The sequence below is a fragment of the Lepidochelys olivacea genome (assembly GCF_965140295.1).
Source record: "Lepidochelys olivacea isolate rLepOli2 genome assembly, chromosome: 2".
NCBI classification, from domain to species: Eukaryota; Metazoa; Chordata; order Testudines; family Cheloniidae; genus Lepidochelys; species Lepidochelys olivacea.
Genome location: NC_140412.1, coordinates 263,200,262 through 263,219,670, shown reverse-complemented (window position 1 = coordinate 263,219,670; position 19,409 = coordinate 263,200,262). Strand labels below are relative to the sequence as shown.

General features: G+C 46.3%; 1 protein-coding gene across 3 annotated transcripts in view; it reads left to right on the top strand.

The window, feature by feature from the left end:
* The window catches only part of GJC2 (gap junction protein gamma 2), a 111,144-nt gene that overhangs the window by 19,959 nt on the left and 71,776 nt on the right, over positions 1–19,409 (top strand). Inside the window, exon 2 of one of the 3 annotated variants that reach the window (XM_084621471.1) lies at positions 8,482–8,581. The gene's annotated coding sequence lies outside the window, so the exon portion shown is untranslated. Of the gene's footprint in view, positions 1–8,481; positions 8,582–9,202; positions 9,222–17,780; positions 18,075–19,409 lie in introns of those variants that run through there. The other 2 variants (XM_084621472.1, XM_084621469.1) reach the window with 2 other exon arrangements.

Here is a 19,409-nt window from a genome sequence, read left to right as displayed (position 1 = left end):
GTGGATAGTTAAAGGTAGCAGGCTTTGGGGCATGTTACAAATTGTTGTAATGAGCCATAAAACCAGTGTCTCTGTTATGTCCATGGCAGAGTTATACATTTAAGTTCCCAGGCTTGCCTTCTCTGAAGGTGTTGTGCAGGTTTCCCCTGAGGACAAGTATGGAAAGATCAGATATGGAGTGATCACTTTGTGAAAAGTGTTTGCCCATGAACGATCTGGTGTTTTTGTCGTTTATCATTTTTCTGCAAACAACATATTGAATAAATGGTAACCAAATAGCTAAGTATGTATTAGTCCTCTGTCTATTTTGCTGGGTACCTTTTTGGTGGCAGGCCACATCTTTAAGGCTGGTTAATGGCAAAATAATCCAACAGCGCTGTTCACAGTGGCTAAATTCCATGACTGCGTTGTTTCATTGTGTAGAAGGGGATCATTTTAAAGCTATCCAGAGTGTGCACTGGGGACATTTCCCTTTGGCCAGGAGTATGATCTAACATATTTTATCGATTTGATATCGGATTGCTAATTATGTTGTGACATGGTAGGCTGCCCTGCAGAGGCCAGCAAGCAATTATACTTCCAGTGATCTGTCCCAGTGCGTATGCACTGATTTATTTAAACACTCGGTAGACGTGACCTTCGCTTGTGTTGGGTTTATCCAGTGCTGGGGATCGGGGGGACAGCTTGGCTTATGCTAGTGGTGTCTGTAAATGAAAAGTGACATGAGCTGCAATTCATTCACATGGCAGCCACATCTTGAATGTTCGTCTGGAAGGAGCATGTCCATGGTTGGAAAGGGGTTGCACCTTGCAGATGGCAGGACTATCCACCCCATGGCCCTGGACCAGCTCTGATGTTACCTCCTCCCCATCATCTCCCCTTCCGAGGCAGCATGGCTCTAGTGTACTGTTGGCAGCTGCCCTGCTCTTACAGGAGGTCCCATGGGGGGGGGGGTGAGCTGGAGGAGAAAATGATGTAAAGGTAATGCAACCTTGTGGCACAGTGTATGTCACCTCTGGCTCTGTCTTTGTGCATCCTTCCTCCCATACAGCTCCCTAGGATTAGAAGCGGGTCCAGGAAGAAGCAGATGCAAGGTGACAATCCCACCCCTTTATTGTAGAAAGGCCTCTGTCATAAATAAAAAGGGAAGGGTAACCACCTTTCTGTATACAGTGCTATAAAATCCCTCCTGGCCAGAGGCAAAACCCTTTCACCTGTAAAGGGTTAAGAAGCTAAGATAACCTCGCTGGCACCTGACCAAAATGATCAATGAGGAGACAAGATACTTTCAAATCTGGGGGGGGGAAGAGGGGGGGGGGGAAAGAGCGTTTGTCTGTCTGTGTGATGCTTTTGCCGGGAACAGATCTGGAATGCAGCCTTACAACTGTTAGTTAGTAAGTAATCTAGCTAGAAATGTGTTAGATTTCCTTTTGTTTAATGGCTGGTAAAATAAGCTGTGCTGGATGGAATGTATATTCCTGTTTTTGTGTATTTTTGTAACTTAAGGTTTTGCCTAGAGAGATTCTCTATGTTTTGAATCTGATTACCCTGTAAGGTATTTACCATCTTGATTTTACAGAGGTGATTCTTTTACCTTTTCTTTAATTAAAATTCTTCTTTTAAGAACCTGATTGCTTTTTCATTGTTCTTAAGATCCAAGGGTTTGGGTCTGTGTTCACCTGTACAAATTGGTGAGGATTCTTATCAAGCCTTCCCCAGGAAAGGGGGTGTAGGGCTTGGGGGGATATTTTGGGGGAAGACGTCTCCAAGTGGGCTCTTTCCCTGGTCTTTGTGTAAGACGCTTGGTGGTGGCAGCATACGGTTCAAGGACAAGGCAAAGTTTGTACCTTGGGGAAGTTTTTAACCTAAGCTGATAATAATAAGCTTAGGGGGTCTTCATGCAGGTCCCCACATCTGAACCCTAAAGTTCAGAGTGGGGAAGGAACCTTGACAGCCTCCCTCAGAAAGCACTCTTCAGAAACCCCCTCTGCATCCTTGACTTCAAGGGAGACAACCCCAGCCACTTGAAGACTTGGACTTTGTGAGTTTTGCACTGGAAAATAGTTCATGGATGTTTATTGGTATCAACCATATTGGCAAACCACCATTCACAAAGAATGGATGGAAAACACTGGGTATAAGCAATTGTGGGGTCAAGGCGCCATCTGGAGGATGGTGTGGATTGCACTCTCAGCAAATTTGCGGATGATACTAAACTGGGAGGAGTGGTAGATACGCTGGAGGGGAGGGATAGGATACAGAAGGACCTAGACAAATTGGAGGATTGGGCCAAAAGAAATCTGATGAGGTTCAATAAGGATAAGTGCAGGGTCCTCCACTTAGGATGGAAGAATCCAATGCACTGCTACAGACTAGGGACCGAATGGCTAGGCAGCAGTTCTGCGGAAAAGGACCTAGGGGTGACAGTGGACGAGAAGCTGGATATGAGTCAGCAGTGTGCCCTTGTTGCCAAGAAGGCCAATGGCATTTTGGGATGTATAAGTAGGGGCATAGCGAGCAGATCGAGGGACGTGATCGTTCCCCTCTATTCGACATTGGTGAGGCCTCATCTGGAGTACTGTGTCCAGTTTTGGGCCCCACACGACAAGAAGGATGTGGATAAATTGGAGAGAGTCCAGCGAAGGGCAACAAAAATGATTAGGGGTCTAGAACACATGACTTATGAGGAGAGGCTGAGGGAGCTGGGATTGTTTAGCCTGCAGAAGAGAAGAATGAGGGGGGATTTGATAGCTGCTTTCAACTACCTGAAAGGGGGTTCCAAAGAGGATGGCTCTAGACTGTTCTCAATGGTAGCAGATGACAGAACGAGGAGTAATGGTCTCAAGTTGCAGTGGGGGAGGTTTAGATTGGATATTCGGAAAAACTTTTTCACTAAGAGGGTGGTGAAACACTGGAATGCGTTACCTAGGGAGGTGGTAGAATCTCCTTCCTTAGAGGTTTTTAAGGTCAGGCTTGACAAAGCCCTGGCTGGGATGATTTAACTGGGAATTGGTCCTGCTTCGAGCAGGGGGTTGGACTAGATGACCTTCAGGGGTCCCTTCCAACCCTGATATTCTATGATTCTATGATCAGAACCTGCCATTCATGTTAACGAAGAGATCCCTGCACCTATGGAGAAGAGTGGAAATAGATTACAACACCAAGCAGGGATTTGGATCAGTGCCTGACGCACCCACCCTGGCAATAGGTGTTGGCTCTGGTGATTGAGCCTTGCTGACTTGCTGTTGAAAATAACTCACTCACTCCAGCCTTGCTGTGAGGGAGGTGGGAGTGACTCCCCAGAGAGAAGATGGTGGGTTTGGGCTGAACAGTCTGGAGAAAGAAACCCTAGGAGCAGCCAAGCCCGATGGGATGGCTCAAACTGGAATTTGTGCTGGATTGTTGCTAGTTTCTTTATTAACATTCAAATGTCAGCCAGCGCTGCTATATACAGAAAACCCCCTTTGCAGTTTTTTGTCCTTACGTGTGCATTATACGTGTATTTGTTATAAGCCAAGGCTATCGTCACTTTGAATGGAGGTGGCTAGTTCTTTCTTGGGCATTTGTTTTTTCAACAAAAAATCAAAACTTTCTGTGGAGAACAGACACTTTTCTCAAAAAACGCCCAAGTTGGTTAGTCAAATTGTTTAGTAGAAAAACCAGCAGGTTTATCAAAATATGACCAGCCCTGGAGGGTATTTTGATGTGCGCCGGTCTGATGCCTTGGCACTAGAACTAGCCCTTGTTAATGCTGCTCTGATCAAGACAGAAGTGGACACTTAAAATATTATCACCGCTTTCTGACCCAAACAGCTAGCCAAAGTCTGTGGTCCCAACAGCATTCCAGTTGGGAATAGAAATTGACAATGGAGCCTGGTATTTTCTTTGATGCAATCTTGTCGACTTACAAGGAATGTACAAAGTCCTGCTTCTCTGAATGCTGCAGAAATCAAAACAGAGGTGAACGTCTTTGCTTACAGCCTCTTTAGCCAGCACCTGACCCCAAAGTCCTTTCTCTAGCTTCTGCAGGCTCATGCACTGGGCTTGTTCAGGCTGTCCCCACATCTCTCCCAGTCTGCCTTCCTTCAGCTTGTTCAGTATCTCTGATACTGACCTGATCCATAACAATGTTTAGCCTAACCCACTGCAATGGGGTTTATTAATAGGTCAGAGTCTTTCAAGCCACTGATTGAAAATCCATCCCAAGAGAGTGATGATCCAAGGCTGTTAACATTTCGTTGCTGTTCAGGGGTTTATATGCACTCAGCTTAGTTACCATTGCCGAGTCTTCATTAAGCAGTGTTCCCACATCTCTGAAAACAATCACCAGCCAGCTGGCACTTGCTGGAGTCTCAGCTGGGAGGCCATGGACTGATCGGGCAATAGAGCAAGCTACCTTCTTACTCATAGAGGCTGTGCTTTCAGGTCAGGCCTGAGGCACGCGATTGGAAGCATACAGGGGAAGCTTGCATTGTGTCCCGGGGAGAAATGGAGGATTTCCTTTGCTCTAGAATGGGAGTGTGAAATGCTTCGTGCAGTGGCTGATCTGCTAATTCTAATGACGCAGGACCCTGTTTGCATTGAAACAAAGGAAATCAAAAGGGCAAACTGAGCTATGCAGCTTCACTGAGTCCCACAGATGTGAAAAGAGGCAGGTGAACAGTGTTGAGGATAGCCAGCCTACGCCTGAATTAAAGAGCATGGCAAGCGCTCCTTGTCTCCTTGGAAGCTGGGTACACTTGGGACACATCTTCATGTGGAACTGTCGTTTCTCTAAATTTTTCTTTCCGTTCCCCTGGAAGAGAAACATCAGCCCCAGAGCTGCTGCCATGGCCATTTAGAGCCCACTCACTTTGGTTCTCCTAGGGCTGCTGCTGCTCCTGTGGCTTGAGGATTAATCTGTCTTTACACTGCAGAGCCACAGGTATGAAGCCAATCGTCTGCTTAAGTGACCAAAGTGCTGATGAGACCTGAATGCTATCAGCTGCTGGCCAGAATTTGGGCACTGGAAGGCTGGGCCAGGACTTTCTGTGTGGGACAGGACCTGGCGCAGCGGGAGCTTTGAAGTGTGACATGGGAGAATTGAAACAGCTCTTCAGGAAGTCATGGAGCTAGTGCTGATCTGGCTGGGTTAAGGGAAACAAAGTGTTAAATGTTTCGGCACACGTTCAGCCTAGTCATGTTTGTTTTAGGCAGAATTTGGAGAAAAGGGGTGAAAAGGGCAAAAAGTTACTGCAGGGCTCCAAGAAAAAAATACATGAGGCAAAAATACCAAGATCGCTAAGTACAAATAAACAGGCTGGACTTGGCCAGAATAGATCACAAGACCAATGCTGTTCCCTCTGACTTGGATACAGTCAAACAGATTTCCACCCTTGTACTAGACGTGCTGAGATCTGTGGTTTTAAGGGTCTTGTGTTATTGACACTGCCTTAGAACATGGACAGTTATTGCTGTGGCATGAGTCCGGCTGCTTGTTGAGTAGGACATTATCCGAAGAGCACCCAGCTCCGGTGCTCCATAATCTGTTCTGAGCACCACCAAATGGGATGCCAGGTGTTGGCTTTAACCGATGAAGCCCTAAATGGTTTGGGACTTGGTTTACCTTGGGGGCCGCCGATGGAGCCATTCCCCCCTCCCCCCGCACCTTCAGGTGGGTGTTCAGCCCACATGGGTCTCTACCCGCTTCTCTGGGCTGGCCAGCGGGCACCCGAAGCTGTCCTCGGCCATGAAGATCTTGGTGTCTCCTGTCTCCTTCTCCAGCCCCATGGTGGCTCCGCTCATGCGCTGCCTCTGGGGTGCCCGGGGCTCTGCGGGCTCCGCTGCTGCCCTGAAGAAGTGGGCAGAGACCCACCTGGGCTGAACACCCACATGAGTGCCCAGCTGCCTCCACGGGCTAATCTCTGCTCGCCTCCCCTGGCCGCTGGGTCCTTGCGAAGCAGGCGGCTGCAGCCCCTGTGGCTGAGCTTGGGCACCTCCTTGTCTCCCCAGGACCCCGGGAGGTTCTGTGCTTCTAACAATATGTTTTAACATAAGTGGTGCAGGGTGGCAGCAGAGCCCTGCATAAAACGTGGGGGTGCTGCAGCACCTCCTGCACCCAGGGCCGCTGTTGGGGGTGCAGGAAGCAAAAGGGGCAGCTGCCCCAGGGCCTGGCGATTTAAAATGGCCCGGGGCTCCTGGCCCCTGCCATTGCGACCTGGCCCCTGCCATTGCGGCGGCGGCAGCAGTGGCTGGAGCCCTGGGCCCTTTAAATCACTGCCAGAGCCCCGGGGGTGCAGCCCGGCCAGCACTGAAGCCCTGGCTGGGGGAGGCTAGCCTCCAGCCCTGCTTCTTCTGGCCGAGGCCCCACCCCTTCCAGGGGCCCAGAGCCAGCCCCCACACCTTGCCCAGGGGCCGGCAATTCTGTTGGAACCCTGCCAGCACCCCTAGTTCCCTTGCCTATGGTCCCAGCTGCCACCCCATGGCCTGTGTCCAGGTCTGGACCTGCACCTGGGGTGGACAAGGATCTGACTTTATTTTTCTTGGCTGGGTCCTGGGGGGAGCGGGAGGGCACGAAAATGAAGCTGCACACAGGGCCCCACTAACTCTAAAATCACCACTGAGTCCCAGTGATTGGAGTAAAATATTCCTAGATTATAAAACCAGCAGGGGCCATTCTGACCATCTGATGTACGCACCTGCATAACACAGTGTGACAGTCCCCAGGGTACAATCTGGACTGTTGAACAGCTGTGTCCTCTCAGCCCTTCAACCTGGGGTGCCTTTCACACTGCTTCACTGTGAGAATAACCACTCTTGGTCTGTTTGCACACCGCCTGTAGCATGCAAAATCACTCCTACCTGAATTATATAACTGCTTCTAGCCACCCGCTCCTGAATTATACTACAGAGTGACACCAGCAAATTCCCAGTCCCAGACATATCCCCAGAAGAGTGCATCTTGTACTGCCTAGCTCTTTCCTTCTGTTTTCCTGCACTAAAAGCTCATAGAAAGTCCATTGTTTCATTAATAGAAAATTATATGCACAAACCCTGTTATCTCAAATGGAAGTTCCAGACACTTCAGTCCAAACACACACTAGTTTAGATAAAACAAGTTTATTAACTACAGAGAGATAGATTTTAAGTGACTACAAGTAATGAGGCATAAAAGTCAGAATTGGTTACAAAGAAGTAAAAGGTAAAACACAAACTAATACCTAACTTATCAAGCTAAGTGGACTTAAAGCAAAAAGGTTTTTCTCACCACAGGTCTGGCTCACCACTGGTCTCACCACTGGTCTCACAGCAGTCTGGCTGGATATTTCAGGCAAGACCTCTCCCCCAATTTGACGATGCTCCTTTTATCTTTCAAATAAATGCCATGAGTAGAGATGCCATGAGTAGAGATGAAGGGAAAGAGGTGATTTGTATCCTCTGTTCCTCATTTTTATATCTTTCTCTCCTCTCTGAGAATCATCTCCAGGCTGGGGGTCAGGTGACAGCAAGTCTGTCTGCCAAGGTGTAACTTTCTCACTCACACCCTTCTTCCTGCCAAAGGCTGCTTAACTGGGTGATTGTCCAATTGATTTTGTTGCCGCCTGGCTGAGGCATCAGTTTGCTCTTTTCTCTGAGGAACTGGTTTGTGCCAGCTTTTCTAAACATGGAGCATGTCTTAGTAATGTTATACAGTAGAATCTTATAAATTTACATACAATGTTGCCACACATGTTTTACCAGGACAATAATGATCAGCAAATTATGAATTTTCAAATGATACCTCACAATGCCTACTCTGTATACAACTTATCATAGTCTTGTAAAACTGGTGAACATAAGGGTACAGTCTGTCACATACTGTCCCAAGAATCTCACCCAGTCTATATGAGCTAGAATATGTCTTTTAGAAAAACATCCAGTCTTGAGTTAAAGACCTAGTGACAGAGAATCCACCACACCCCTAGTTAAATTGATTCAATGGTTAATTACCCTCACTTAAAAACGTGCACTTTATTTCTAGTCTGGAGTTGTCTAGCTGCTCTCTTCTTCTGAATGGGAGTATGGGTTTCAGAATCCGACTCCTACCAAACCAGGGTAGAGCTGGGAGTAAAAACCAGATGTCCTGTCCTTCTCCTTTGTCTTTGCTCCACAATACGTATATTGTGTTTTTATAACATTCTCTGCAGGTCATTTGACAGAAGTGCAAGAAGGATATTCTTTTACTGGTGCCCAGCCTTTGTGTTTTGTTATGGTGCCTTTGTAGTAGCTGCCCATGATCACATGCCCATGGGGTGGTATTTCTGTCAGGAAGAAGTGAATGAAGCAAGGGGCAAAACCTTTGATTGAAAAATGTGTACTATTCTTGGCAGTTCTGCAGATGGAACAATGAGACCCTTGAGAGCAGAATCTGAAATGATGCCTCATAGTGCTTGGTGGGGAGAGCTGCCTGCCTGAACCCAAAGAATGATGAATTGTCTTTCTTTCCTTTTTTTTTGTTTTTAGTACTGAAGCCACCAGCAGCAGCGATTTTGTCCAAACTTTCCGGCTATGCAGTGAAGATCTGCAGCTACGAAGCAGCTTTTTTTTTTCCTCTCCGTGAAAGGTAGGGAACTCCTCATAATTCGGTTAATAATATACAGCTCAATGTGCATCTCAGGCAGGAATAAAATACGATTTTCACAGCAAGGGGTCACTTCACACTTTAACCTTTGCCTTTGCGGGATTCCAAGGTGTTGACCCTTGTGATATGGACAAGATTGGGAAGAGTGAAACTCGGCTTACCTTCTGGTTTCCCTTATGCCAACTTTCAAAGTCTTTATGTTAAAGATGAGCTTCAGCTGTAGAATTGAGACGCCAGTCTGTATTTTGAATACCCCCAAATTTGGATCTGCTGTATTTGTTCAGCCCATTAAAAAGATGAGGATGGGTGGGAACTTGATCCAGATCTGAAATAGAACGTGGGTAAGATTTTCAAAAGTGCCTGAGTAATTTAGTAGCCTAACTCTGCTTGAAACGTAAAGCTTTACACATTTTTTACTGAAGTCTGTTTGCAAAATTGAGATCTGGATCTAAATTTGGCTTTCAAACACGACAAGCAATTTTCTATGGAAAAAGATCATGGGTCTGGCTCCCCTACCCTGTATAGTCAGTACGTTTTCCATTTTCTCTCTCCCACGCATCAGCTGGGGCAAGAAACAAAGTTTTAAAAGCAGGAAAGCTGGATTGCAAAACCACAGGGGCAGGTGCGTGAAACTATTTTTAACTCCTCTTGTTCGGTTGACGAGGCTTCATATCAATGGTGCCATTTATAAACGAAAGGAATTTTGAAAATTAAACGGTTTTGAAAATGTCCTTTTGAAACTTGGAGGTTTCAGTAACTTTGCTGAAGTTGAGCTGCAGAGCACAAAGAAACTGCGTGTGAGTGTGTGAGAGAGAGAGAGAGACTCACCTGTTGTATCACATCTTTAGGACAGTAAGTTCACCAGGGCCTGGAATGTAAATGTACCTGTACCGCACATACCTGGCCTGGTTGGGGCACTAGAGATATGTTTACAGCCTCCCAGCCCGGGTAGACAAACCGGCACTAGCTTCACTCGTGCGAGTGCGCTAAACGTAGCAGTGTGGCCGTTGCGGCATTAGCCACTCGAGTCCAAGCCCGACTAACCCCTGGGTCTGTGCTTGGCTGGCTAGTCTGAACTACCACCTGTGCGGTAACATTCCCACTAGCTATTTTTAGCACGCTCGAGCGGAGCTAGCATGATCTGTCTCCCTGGGCTGGGAAGGTCACTGCCAGTAGGGTGTAGACATACCCTAGGTGCTACTGTGATATCGATATGGCATTGCCAACCTCAGTCAGGAATCACGAGTCAGGCCCCACAAAAATCATGGCATTGGTTTAAAAATCACTTGGGCTGTTTAATCATCTATTTTGGGTAGTTTGTGTTTACCTTGAGGTTTTTGAGCCTTCAGGGTGCACTTGGTTTGCATTTATAAGCTTTTCCCCACCGTCATGAGGGCTAGAAATTTACTGTTTTTAAAAACATGCAAGCTGAGAGTCTCATGTAACCACATGACTCCAGGAGCTGAAGCTTTAAGAGAAACATTAATTCTCATGAGACCAGCAATAAAACTACGAGGTGGACTGGCAACACTGCATAGATGATGATAACCACGAGGTTACGGCATATTAGTTGTACCAGTTATTCAGTCTGCATTTGTTGTAATGTCAAGGTGCAGAATAACTCTACCAGCCTAGGGGTATTTTTAAAAAAGAGAATTTCAGGTGCTCAGTCAATTACTCAATGGCTTTTTGGAAATCATAGAATCATAGAATATCAGGGCTTGAAGGGACCCCAGGAGGTCATCCAGTCCAACCCCCCGCTCAAAGCAGGACCAATCTCCAACTAAATCTATTTAAAGTTCCTATCTGGCCCCTATTACTGTCATATCTGAGCACCTCATGGTCTTTAATGTGTTTATCCACAGCGTAGTGTGGTAGGGCAGTGCTATTATCCCAGTTTTACAAATGGGAAACTGAGGCACAGCAAGCCTAAGTGACTTGCCCATGTGGTCACACAGGAAACCAGTGGCAGAGCAGGGGTTGAACCCAGGTCTCCCAAGACCAGTTCCCTAATCACTGGATCATCCTTCTCCCAGACAAAAACCCATTCTCTTTTCCTCTCCTCCCTTCCCCAGTTCCCCTTGGACCAACCGTGGCTGCATAAGCCGTGGCTGCAAAAGGGAAAAAGTAGAGGGTGATTGTATTCATTTGGTCTTAGCTTGTCTTGCAGTACTGTGAAAATAAAACTAAAGGTCTCTAATGCGAGTGCTCATGCATTGGTTGGGAAAACCCTGCATTAGGGGGTGTTTGTGGCTTTGTCAGCTCTCTCTCCAAAGCAGAAATGAAAAAAAGATGTGCCCTGGCCCATGGCTTCTGTTCCAACGGACCAAGTTTCTGCTGCATCAAATCATGAGCAGTGAAGGGCGTGCTGTGGATAGGGCCAGATCCTGTGTTCTTTGAACATTCAGCCTCCCATTCAATCACGGTGTTGGGTCATGCCTGTATATGCTTGGTTTTCCGTTATTTATTTCAAATTTCTAAAATTCCGCCCTGTGGCTAAGGGCATAGAAACAGAACTGATTAAACACACTTGCAAATCTGTACCTGTTCAGAGGCAAAAGAGAGAAGGACAGTCCTTAAAACAACTAGTCCTTCACTCTCCCTTAGCCAGGCATACCCTTTTCACCCATTTGTCCATTTCATCCACTGGGTTTGTCTTTAACCAAGATTGGGTTGGGGCAGGACTGTCTCACAAGTGGGTCCCTCTCCATCCTTTCTTATAATGCTGAAAAAAAGAGATTATGCTTTAAAGATTATCAAATTTGAGTCTGCTAGACTCAGGCACTCTCAGAAATCTGCTGTCTCTCATACAGGCAGCAGGCAGTGTGTTCTAATGGTTAGGAGCACTGGCCTGGAAGTCACAAGGCCTGGCTTCTGTTTCTGGCTCTGCTACTCACACTGTGTCACTCTGGGCAAATCACTTTGCAGCTGTTTTCCCACCCTTTGTCTGTCTAGTCTGTTTAGACTAAGAACTCTTTGGGGCAGAGACTAGCCCCTACAGATAGTGGAAGTTCATTGTTTAGCGGGCCTCTCTATTCGTCCGCAGGACGGGGGTATGCGTCGGGGAGAAGCTGCAGGGGTGCTGATGGTGGGAGTGTGCTGAGGGTTACATAGGCTACTCCCTTATGGGTATTTTGTAACCTTGTAGCTTTTTTAACCAAGTCAGATGTTTGCCCCCGATTCCACTCTGTACGGTTTGCTCCGTACTGCATCAGGGTTCACCAGGCTAGTCGGCAGATCTTATTATTAGTTAGCGCTTTTTTTGTTTGTTTGTTTTTTTGTTTCGAGGCATTGGCCTAATATTGCCGGAGATTTGGGTATGCCCAACCCCTTTGCCTACCCCTATTCCCTCGTCCTTGGGAGCGACCCCTAGCATATCCTTCCTGGTTCCCGATGGTCCCTTTTGTAGCGCTCTCATCTGTATATGTAACTGCAGGTTTTATTGCCGCCATATAAGAGACCCATTTTTTTTTTTAATGGTGGGTTGCGGTCCAGAGTGAGTGGTTATTTGTTCCCCCAGGTTAGCTGGGTGATTATTTTGCCAAACTGCAAGTTTACCAGAGTAATACAGGGCCAAAGAGGCAGCGCAATCCCTTAAGGACCAGACACTGAATGCTAACTCATTTATCAAGGTGGTACCCTCGATTGCCACCAGGCCAGCCGTTATTTGCATTAGAGCCCATCGGATTAAGTAATTTTCAGGGTCCTTGTTAGGCTTTTGAGTGGAGGCTACAGCTTGTGCTATAAAGTTACGCCTGCCTATTTGTTTCCCAAATGTCGCCATCAGGGCCAGGAGGCCATCGGCATTGATGACTGCTATTTTATCCAGGGTGGCTCTAATTTCCGGGGCTGCACATACCCCCATGAATCGATAGACTTCTGGGGTAGTTAGCCCTTCTTTGCCTGCCAGTAAAACTGCATTGTTGCACCATTTAGAAAAGGTGTTTTGGTTCAGGGTCCCCAAATAATTAGCAATTGCTTTTAAATCAGTGGCTGACACTGGGACTGTGGTAACGGTCGTGCTACCCCCACCATCTACGGGGGTTGTCACCATACATCTTTGGATAGCTGCTGTCAGGGCTATGGGAGTGGGAGTGCACCCATAGTGTAGACATTTTTGGCGGATTATTTTAAATAGGGGTGTTTTTGTTTTTTGGGGGGTGTTTATTTTTTTTTTTAAAGTTGGGATGTTTTTGGACAGTGTTTGATTCCATTTTTTTGCTGTAACTGCTGCAACCTGATGGGTTGCAAACCCTAACTTCTGCTAGGCTGCTTAATAATTGATTCGCAGCGATTATGGCTTGCAGGAGCTCTACCCTGCTCTAATATTAGGCTTTTTATTATGCTTTGTAGGACCTGGGGTTTTTTTTATAATTTTTTTAATTTGTTTTATAATTTTTTTGTTTTGTTTTTAATGTTTTTATAGTATTTTTAAGCACGTTTAATTGGCCATGGATTCCCGTACTTACTGCTTTCCAGTTTTTTGCGTTTTGCTTTTTTGTGCTGAGCTTTTCACGCAGTGTGGTCTTTTTTGCTTGGCAATTGGCCAGTTGGAGGAATGCCTCGTTACAGGCTTCCCATAATAGCCAGAGTGCAGCCAGATCCCTTTTTGATGGGTTTGAAGGTTTATAAATCAACAAATATTTTGCCAATTTGTCTTCTAAATCGGCTATTGTGTGGACATTGGCTATTGCTTGTTCTGTCCATAGGCTGTGGCCAAATTTTTGCAAGATCTGTTTAAAAGGGGTGATCTTTTGCACACACGGCAGCTTTTTTAGCTCTGCCAGCGTATTGTCCGTAGGGGACTCTTTTCGTTTGAATATTTTGTATTTAAGATATTCAATTGTTATTTTTTAATTATTTTAAGATTTTGTGTTTGCCCGTGCCAGTGCCGGGGCTTATAACTTCTTTTTTTTATTTCTGTTACCCGTCAAAGTGCTGGGACTTACAATTTTAACCCTCTCTGGGCCAGAGGGAGAGACGCTTAGCCTCCCTCTGTATCACTCAGACTACTACCACCGAGGCTTCATACACTAAATATAAAAATCCCTCCCAGGATTAGAGCAAGAAACATTAAGTTCTCCTCTTGAGCTCAGTCTTGCTACGGCTGAGGGTGTATGTCCCTAGGATTTTTCGGTTTGGAGCAAGGATCTCTAAGTCCTCCTCCTACTGCCTGCATTCTCCACCAAAAATGTTATGCTTAAACAAAGCACACGAGATCTTTTATAGGGGAGAGGCAACATGCCGCATTTATTGAGAATACAGCAGTTAGCATATGCTTTTCAATCACACCCACCCACCACGCACACAATCCCGCCAGTCGATGTTTATAGTTACCAGTCCAGAGTCTGGATTAATTTAGTGGCCAGCCAGATTGGTCGCAGAGGGGAGCCGGGCTTTGTTGGTCACAATCCGATGCTTTTGGAGTAGTGGCAAGACGAACCCAAAGTCCCATGGCCAAGCACCCTGTTTTTATAGGGTTTTGTTGTTGTTGAAGTTTATGGATTTTGCTGTTTCAGTTTACGATCGGTTACTCCTTAATTGGTGTTATTTTTTTATGTTAACATTTTAAAACACCGCTGAGAGGGTCATTCTGTCCTGGATTTGATTTAATCAATTGTGTTTAGGGGTGCCAGCTTCCACCTCAGGGTCGTCAATCTGCCATTTCTTAATTATGGGTGTGCGTTGATGGTTCTTTGGCATTAATAAGTTTTGATAAGTGTTTTTTCTTTCTTTTTTTTTTTTTTGGACCATTTAGTTAACAATGGCCTTTACACCTTTTTTTTTTTTTTTTTGGATGCACGCATTTCTTATGTACACAAACAATCTTTTACAGAGACCTTTGAGAATACACACAGCAGTATTTCATATAGAGCGAAAAGATATTGTAAATTAAACCTTGCTAAATTTTATAACCAAAACAATTCACATTGAGGCCCAGGCCTTCAACGTTTCTTTAATTTACTTAACATAGACACAATACAGGATTCTCTTACTATCTAAACCTTAAAACAAAAAACTAAAAGGGCCCAATTTGTAATGCATATGGGAAACAGAATCCCATAGTCCCAGAGGGTCATTCCTTTTTGCTATTTAAAAAGGGTGGCTGGCAGGATGAAATCAAATCATACATTACTTCTCATAGTACAATTATAAAATTCTGCTCCTACAGGGGGACAGACCTTGAGTTCCGCTGTGCCTCTGAAATCCAGGTCCAGCAGTTTAAACCCAGTGTGGTGTGGACGCACTAGCACAAGCTTGGAAACATTGAGTTCATGAGCCTGGGTCCCACAGACCCTGGGTTACAATGCTGTGTACACAAACCCGAAAAGAGCCCCTGTGATCCATGAGACTCTATCTTCTTTAACCCCTCTGGTGATGGCTAGGCCACAGAGAAGTTGCTGAGTCTGTCATGCTTCTGTATCAGATATAAGACTAACTCCAGTCGTTGCTTATACACACCAGATGTGTTCACCATAAGATCCTTTAGTGCTCTGCCAGGTATAGCTGAAGTTCGTTTAAATGAGGTATTTTACACACAGTGCCTCCTAGTGGCTGTGTGGCATAATATGGATTAGCATTCCACTACACAGCCCTGTATCGCGTTGGCTAACCCAGGTGGGTCTTGGAACTCAGGCAGTAGAGGCTCATGGATTCAGATCCAGAGGTCCGAGGTTCGCTGCCCACAGCCCACACGCAGTGCAAATGGAAAATGATGCATCCAGATTACAAATGCTTGTTGCTTACAACTGGATCAAGCCACGTAATTTCTTCTTACAGCTGTGTGTGTTACTGTCCCTAGGAGAGATGCAGCATCTGTGTTGCCAAATAGGATTTGTGGCCAAAAGGAGCTTTTTGGTGACATGGACCCTAGAAATGAGGGTGCGGTCATCAGATTATTATATACCTCTTGCAAATATATGTAGGCCCAAATTTTCAAATGCAGCTACTAATTGTGAGCACTGGGAGCTCATTTTAACACCACGGGCCACAATTCCAGTTCAAGTCAATGGGAGCTGCAGGTGCTTTGTACCTCTCTATATTCGGCCCCTTAAAAAGCTGGGCACTCAGAATTTGAAGCCCCCCAAATGTAGTGACTATTGTTGAAAACACATTAGCTCAGTTTCTCCAGGTCGCACCCACTGAGCAGTGTAATTGGCATCGCTACATTTGGTAGCGCACAGTGTCTGCTTTCTCTTCATGACAGCTGTGGTTCCTTCCGCAGTGCAACAGCTTCCAAAAGCTAAAGATATTTTTGTTTGAATGCAGCCAGGAAGGCAGTCAGTTCTTACAACTGCTTCAAGGCTTGGCTTCCGGCAGAAGCAGATCTAATTTGTCATCCAGCAGCTGTCAAAAGCGCTGTAAAATCCTCGGACTCCTGCCGTGTAGAGAACAAACAAACCAATGGGAGATCGGTTGAGAGTGCAGGGACTGATTCTTCACCACCTTGAAACTTGTGTAGTCACTTACACTTGGGCAGAGTGGGTGTTCAGCGATTAGTCAGCGTTTTACATCTACTTTGCACTGAGATAAATGATGACACCTGGGAATGGAGAATTCCCAGTGCCTGGGAATGGAGAATCCACTATCTCTGCAACATTGGCCCTGCTTTTCAGTACAGACTTCCTTTGTCTGATGTTATCTGGGATGGAAACACATGCTAGAGCTCAAGGATGCTATCATGTATTGGCTGAGTTCCTGATCCTGCAACAGGATCCACACAGAGAGAGCTTTATGCTTACTCAGGGTCTGTGGAAGTTAGTTGGATGCTGTGCAGATGTAAGGATCTAACCATTGGGATACATCTGCAGGATTAGGGCCATAGTTCATAGGTGATTATGTGGGCCCTAGAGAGGCTGGCCCATGGAAAGGATATAAACCTTAGTACTACAGACAGCTGATGGAGATTCTCCTTTAGCCCAGATGGTACAGATGCATGTTTTAGGAGCCAAGAGACAAAGTTTCTGTCATTACAATTGGCTGTGATTGATAATTTGTGGTGATCCCAGTGCTGGCTGCAAGGGTGAAGCACCGAGATCCCTCTCTGTCAATGCCAAGAGGATAAAATCTGCCCTGCTCCTTGCAGAGATGGCCAATTGCCACATGGCATGAGGCAGCCACACAGGCAGGACCTGACAGGAATGTAAAGTTTGTTTTCCCCTTATGGAAAGCTACAGGGGAAAAGGGGCAGGGTTCCTGCTGTAGAACCAACGGGGAGTTGTTCCTCTTCACCAGCTCTGGGGCTCCATGCTCCCTCTCCAGATACTGGCTACCCTGGCTCCAATGCTCAGGTCTTGTCTGCCAACAGCGGAGCCGGGAACCCCTGGCTATTGCACAGTGCAAAATGGAGCCATGGGAAAGTGAATGGGGCCTCGGTGGGAGCTAGAGCTGGCTGGTCACTTTTGGGTGGCATGTCTCTCCATCGGAAAATGCTGATTGGATAAAAGTGAAAAGTTTCACAGAAACGTGTCGCCTTTGACCATGACGCATTTGGAAATGAAAACCAGCCTTTCAATCAGGGCGCTAGGTTCCATTTTGCCCATTTAAGAACGGGACCGTTTTGACTTTTCCCTCTCTAAATGGCTTTTCATTTCGATTTTTCATTTGACATCTGGTGGTGTAAAACAAAACCAGTGTCAAATCAGAATGAAACATTCTGATGGACCCAAATACAACTTTTTTTGTGCATGTGGAATTTTGGTTCAGAGAAAATGTTGACGTTTTTTGTTTCCATTCCAGAATGGAAGAAATTTCAAAATAGTAAAATTCCTCCACAAATGAAAAATCCAGTTCCTGCACAACAGGAGCTGCTGTGCATTGAGGGCTCTGGAAAATCAGGGACCTTAGTTGGGTGCTTGAATGTGCATGTAGGAGCCTAACTTCAGGTCCCCGCTGTTGGGTTTTTTTTAAAATAACTTGGCCCTACTTCCTTAGTGCGACACCTAGATAAGTGGCCTGATTTTTTCTGAGGTACAGAGGGCTCTGTGCTGTAATTGGAGTCGTCATATTGTCATTTTTCTGGATGAATTTCAGACCAGAATAAAACTCTTGGGGGGAATTGGCAAAGGAAAAAAAGACTCCTTTGTCGTCGTCGTTCCCCCCCCCCCAAAGGAATCTGCAGCACGTCTTCTTGATGTTTACTCAGTCCATGAGTCAGCCTTCCCATGCCCCGCTCCCATTGGAGGGACCATCTCTCTCAGGAAACTTTCCCCAGCCAAGCTCCAGCATTAGAGTCTCCAGGCTTGTGTAGCGGGAAGAGAGATTGATTTGAAGGAGGGGAGGAAAAGAAACGGTTTGAAGCTCTGCCTTTGCCGGCTGTTCCTGCCTAAATTCCCGGGCCGGCAGAGTCCATGAAGCGGACAGGGAGTGGGAACAAGCCGTGGAAAGTGTGTGATTCTTTCCCTGCTGGGAATGAAGATACCAAAGCCAAGAAGGATGGGACGGTTTTGCAGAGCGCTGAGTCCAAGAATTCTCAGTATGTTGATTTTCTTTTCTTATGCTGCTTTTAGCCTGAAAGTGCTGCTGATTCTTCTACAGGAGCTTTGAAAATGATCCCCCTCTTGAGCCAGATCTGCCAGTGCTCAGACATCTCCTATCTTCTGTCTTTATTTTACTTCCTTTTATCTCTCATTGGGACATCTGCATGGGAACGGAGGGCCCAATTCTCCATTGCTCTGCACCTTGTGCCATCAATTACACCAGTGCAAAATGCAACCATTCCAATTTGGTAGCATTTTATACGCAGTTTGCCCTGGTATAATCACCTCCACAAGGTGCAGGGCATGAGAAATGTGGCCCATTTCTTTGCTGTATAGTGGGTCCTCCAGGTGCAAGTGCTGAGTGTCCCCAACTCCCATAGCCCTTGAGCGTTTGGGGTCTGATCTGGCATTTTCTGAAGCCAATGGAAAGACTCCTATTGACTTCAAGGGATTTTGGATCAGGCCCTGGGCCTGGTACTTGTTCCCTGCTTAGAGCAAGTGTGAAAAATCAGGATTGGGGGCGGGGGGGGGGGGAATAGGAGACTGTATAAGAAAAAGCCCCAAATATCGGGACTGTCCCTATAAAATTGGGTCTTTTTTTCCTGCTAGAAGTAATGACCTCCAGTGACTTCAGACACAAATGCAGATTGTGACTTCACTGATTGCAAGGGACAATGAAGCCGCAGGAGTGGTCAGGAGGGCGGATCAGTTAATTCTGAACTATTACCAAACAGGAGGAGAGGCAGACAGAAAGCACCCTCTCGCCGCAGAATTGCCCGTTAACAGAATGGTCCCGGGAAGAGGCCCCAGCAGCTCTGTAACGTTAGATTTCCGCACCTAGAAATGCATCTGGAAGCACTTAGCTTTCAAAGGTCTTTTTCTGTTAGCTGGTAACGGCTTGTTGGGTTTGAAATGCTTCAGTCTGAGGAGCAGAGCGTCCCGCATTGCTGGCAAAGGGAGAGAGAACTGGCTTTTAGCGCTGCTGGGGTAGGTGGGAGGAGACTCTGAGAAGCTACCAAGGGGCCCGGTGCCCCCTGCATGCTGTTGATTCCAGCTCTGCAGGGGCTGCCCAGAGCACTGGGATTGGAGTGGGGAGGGTTAAAAATAAGTTATAGTCAGATAAGGACACCTCTAGAATGAGATCATCCCCCTGGAGTCCAGCACACTTTGAATCACCGTAACTTTCCTGAGTGTCCCTGTGCAGACAGGGCCTTAGAGGAGCTTTCTGCTGGTCCTTGTGAGTCCGAATGTCCTGAGTCACTGGCATGCACTGCTGCCTCCAGTCAAGCAGCCCATCCCTGTGCAGCAAAACACGTAAGCATCTGCTTAAC